Source organism: Galeopterus variegatus, unplaced genomic scaffold, assembly GCF_000696425.1.
Source record: "Galeopterus variegatus unplaced genomic scaffold, G_variegatus-3.0.2 Scaffold8033, whole genome shotgun sequence".
NCBI lineage: Eukaryota > Metazoa > Chordata > Mammalia > Dermoptera > Cynocephalidae > Galeopterus > Galeopterus variegatus.
Window position 1 is genome coordinate 69,371 of NW_007734144.1, and position 5,365 is coordinate 74,735.

Here is a 5,365-nt window from a genome sequence, read left to right on the forward strand (position 1 = left end):
GAAAGCATACAATATTTGTCCTTTTGGGACTGTCATATTTTACTTAGCATAATGTCTTCAAGGTTCATCTTCAAGGTGTCAGAATTTCCTTCCTTTGTAAAGGCTGAATAATATTCCATTGCATGGATAGACCACATTTTGTCTATCCATTTATTGATGAGCACTTGGTATGCTTTGACACTTTGTCTATTGTGAATAATACTGCTGTAAGCATATGTGCAAAAATGTCTGTTTAAGTCCCTGATTTGTGCTACTTTATTGTTTTTTCAAAACACATTCCATAATCAAAATGTTTTTATTGGTTCACCCTTTTTTTTCTTTCTCCCCCACTGGAATATAAGCTACATGAATATAAGGTTTACTTCTTCACAACCATGCCCACAGCACAAACAAAACAGTATTTCCTCAATAAATCCTTCTTGTACAAAATGAACTGTTATATCAGTTTTTTGGAAGGCTAAGATTTAAAGAGATTGGAAATGAGTAAACAGAACAGACCATCTTCTTAGCCCAATTAAATGTTTGCAATTACACTGCTTCTCCTCCCCTTCTCCTCAAAACACCACTAGGAACGACTATCCATGATAAGGAAATTTTAGGTAACTAGTCTTCTTAAGGGATCAATCCAGAGAACCTGGGGGCTTTTAAATAATCATTCCATACAAAAGAAGATAAGAAACAAGGACAGAGAGAACAAGGGCTTTCCCCTTATAATCCTGTTTCCTACATTTGATGGAAATATGGTGGTTACTGGAGGAGACTAGGAAAATTATCTGAAACTTTGCTTTATGTTATCCTCATGGAAGCTTTCAATGAGAACTGAAACACTGTCCAACTCCCATGGCATTGGAGATGCATGTGCCCAACATAATCTGATTTTCCTCTGATCAGACAATCTCTGTTTTTCCAGTTCACATCTCTCATTCTATCTGGGGAGGATATACCCCTCCTAAGGGCTCATATCTCTTCCTCCTGAGGAGAACTGGTCTCTCCCATCTTTGGGTGATAAAGAATGCAAGGTCTCCTAGTTTTCTGCTACCTCACTGGTTTCTCCTACTCAGTCTCTTTTGTAGGTTACTCCTCTTCTTTCTGAACAGCCCAATTCTCTGTCTTTAGTTCTTCTCCCTATTCATTTGGTCTTTTGGTGAAATCAACCAGCTTTAAATACTACCTATATATGTATGCCCCTCTCTTCCCAATCGATTTCTGTAGTGGAGACCTCTCTCCCAAATTTCAGAGTCCACTGGGATGTAAAAAAAAAAATCTCAGTTTGTTTTACTGTGGTAAAATAGCATAAAATTTACCACTTTAACAATTTTCACATGAACAGTCCATTGGCATTAAGCACATTCATTTTATGTACAACCATCACCACCATCCGTGTCCAGAAATTTTTCATCATCACAAACTGAAACTTTGTACCCATTAAACAATAAACCACCACTCCCTCTTCCCCGGCACTTGGTAACTGCAACCCTACTTTCTGTTTCTATGAATTCGAATACTTTAGGCACTTCATATGAGTAGAATCATATGACGTTTGTCCATTTAGAATACCTCAATTTTACCTAGATGGCTGGTTAGCTCAGTTGGTTAGAGCACAGCCTTATAACACCAAGGTCACAGGTTTAGGTCCCCGTATCAAGCAGCCATCCCCTTACCCCCCAAAAAAGAATATCTCAATTTTGATATTTTAAAACCTGAACTTTTGATGTCCCCTTTCCTTTCCAAATTGGCTTTGCCCACAGCCCTCCTTGTCTCAGTGGTGCAATTCCCTTCTTCAAGAGCTTCAGGTGCAAGACTCTGGAGTCATCCTGGGTTCCTCTCTCTTTTCACACCCATATCCTTCCTGATAACCAATTCTGTTGGTTTTTCCTTGAAAACAGTACAAACTGACCACTTCTCAATTCTTTCCCTACAGTTTCTACTATGGTCTTAGCTACATATATTCACCTGGATCAGTGCAGTCAGTTCCAGGCAGCTCACTTTCTACAATTCATTCTCAACCCATTAGACAGAACAATCTTTTATTTTGTTTTGCTTATTTTCAGCTGCTGGCCAGTATGGGGATCTGAACCATTGACCTTGGCATTATAACATCGTGTTATAGATGACAAATATACACATCGTGGCATATAACATTTAACCAACTGAGCTAACTGGCTAGCCCTTGATCAATCTTTTAAATTCCTATATCATATCATGGCATGTGTCTTCTCTAAACCCTGCGGTAACTCCCTACATAACTCAGAGTTAAAATCCTTCAACAGGAGAGAAAACCTCACATTATCAGACTGTGATACCCATTACAGCACCAATAGGAAACTAATACATCTCTTTTCCAAAATGTACCCATATCACTGGCATTGGATTAGGTTAGGTCAACATCTAATCTGCCCTCGACTACATCAACAACATCTTAATTGTTCTCCCTAATTTTTCCCTCTTGTGGTGTTCCTAAAATTCTGATATTATGTCTTTGATTATAGCCTGGCTCTGGTCCTCCATTGCTTATGAAATTCTTAGTATGTCAACTTAGGCTATCAACAGTCTGTCCTCTCTCTGCATTTCCAGCCTTATTTCCAACAACTCGGCTACAACTTTCATCTGTCTTCTGTCTTTGCCTCTCTCCTGAAGGCCTATCACATGCCATCCGTCCCTATTCTCCAGTTAAATTTTTGCTCAGTATTTGTTTTCAACCCTCAGGTATCTCATCCTACTAGAAGTTCTCCCTGAATCCCAGGTGTGGTAAAGATGTGAAAAACTGAAACCTTCATTCATTGCTGGTGGGAATGTAAAATGATGTAGCCACTTTGAAAAATTATCTGGCAGAAACTTAAAATTAAACATAAATTAACCATAAGACCCAACATTTGCACTCTGAGTTATTTACCTAAGACAAATGAAAATACTTGTCAACACAAAGACTATATTCATAGCAGAGTTATTCAGAACAATTCCAAACCGGAATTATCCAAATGTTCCTTGACTGGTAAATGAATAAACAAAATGCAGTATATCTATACAATACAATGGTATTTGGTAATTAAAAGGAGCAAAATACTGATTCATGTGTCCACACAGTGGTCCTCAAAACTATTATGCTAAGTGAAAGAAGCCAGATACAAAAGACCACTATTGTATGATTCCACACATTGTATGACTGTATGATATCAAGAAAAGGCACATTTATAGAGACAGAAAGCAGATAAGTCAATGGCTAGGGCTGGAGTGAGAGTGGGTATTAACTGTAAATGAGAACAAGGGAAATTTAGTGGATATAGAAATATTCTAAAACTGGATTATTGGGCACAGGCGCTGCTGGTCAGCTCTGTGCCCTGTGAATATGCATAATCATTTACAAAAATTATATTAAAAAAAAACACAACAAAAAAACAAACACCCCAAGCAAAAAAACTGGTTTGTGGTTGTGATCACATAATTCTATAAATTTAGTCTGTGCCCTGTGAATATGCATAATCATTTACAAAAATTATATTAAAAAAAAAACACAACAAAGAAACAAACACCCCAAGCAAAAAAACTGGTTTGTGGTTGTGATCACATAATTCTATAAATTTACTAAAATAATTGAATTTATACTTTTAATGGGTGGTTTCCATAATGCATAAATTTATGTGCCAATAAAACTGTTAAACTTAAAAAATTAGATAGAATAACTCAAACTGAGCAGTACATGTTTTCCTTTGTTTTCAACAGGACCTACTACATACTGATGTTATTATTCTTACCCCACTGTATCACACTCATTTTTTTTCCTCTCTGGCTCCTTCCTCAATTTGTACACAGTGTACCATAAATGCATGCTGGACTATACATTTAATCCAGTGGAATCAAAGTGATTTTAAGCCACACCAAATAATATTGATAACAAATTATCATTTTCTTATGTAGCCTCACTAACATATTAGTAAATAATTTGAAGACCTTACATGCCCCCATAATAAATTAGTTTTTCCTTACAAACTCCCTAATTCCTTTTAGAATATGGTCTTCATAGCCCTCAAGTCTTTATCACCTGTGGTTGCTGTGGGTTTCGCAGAACAGATGCTGAGCCACGGATTCATGTGCAAACACTTTATTGAAAGGAGCGAAAACCACAGCTAGAAGAGAGAAGTGAATACAGGGAAGAAAATACATCTAATAAAGCTTGCATTAAGTCAGCTGTCACAGTGTATGAGCAGAGATATCAATCATATGGGGAAATTCTGGGAAAATGGTGTACGGCCTACACTTTAGAATTTTCCCAGCTAAGAGGTGAAAGAGACGGTATACCCCACATCTCTCCATCAAGTGAGGACCTGATGGGGCTTAACTCCATGTCACTTCTGCCACCATGCATTTTGTAAAGTAGGTTCCAGGCTGGTGTGAATGGAGATGAGGAGAGGATCCCAGGGAAGGGGGGTTGAACCCTGACAGCATCTACTCACCTGCCATTCACTGCAGGCCCAACTCTATCAACATTCTTCTCATAAAGCAAATTAGATTGTATACAAAAGAATTTTCAGATACAGAAGTAGGTTAGAGGTTACAGGAAACAGGTGCAAGGAATAATAAATTATTGCTTAATGGGTACAGAGTTTATGTTTAGGATGGCAAGAAACTTTCGGAAGTAGAGATTATACAGCATTGTGAATATAATTAATTGCATGCAATTGTATGTTAAAAATGCTAAAATGGAAATTCTTATGTTATATAGTTTACCAGAATAAAAAACATGAACTGCCTTCTGAAAACATTCCACAATCATTAAACTATCATTCCTGAAGAAGCCTTGAGAAAGTCTTGCGAAATAATTAAACCATGTATGAGAAAAAATGCTTATTCTATTCTATTAATTATTATGCATTTAGGATCTTGGTATACATCTTAAAACTCCCATCTTGGGAAATAAAGGGCAAATAGAAGGAGGAAAGGAAAGAAGGAAGGAAGGAAGGAGAGAATGTGGGAAGGTCAAAAGGAGGGAATGAAGGAACATAGGGAACTGAGGATCACAAAGAATAAAGAAACACCTCGGAGATATTCTAGGTAGTCTATTGCTATAAATCATCTGAACAAACCAGCTTAGAGATCTAGATTGCCATTGTGAAGCTGAAAATCCCATCACTATTTTCAGGAAAAAAATAGCATGCCGAAATGGGAAATGTGAACTCACTGCCAGGTTGCCAAGAACAGCCATAGCATAGATAAGTATGGTCCATATCCATCTCAGTTCCTTCCTTTATAAAACCTGTAGAAGGATAGAAAACATTTCAAAAAATGTTTCCTGGATTAAGTATAGTCATATGTGTAAATCAACAAGGACAGTCCTGATACAATAAGCACTTTGACTTAAGTATCATAT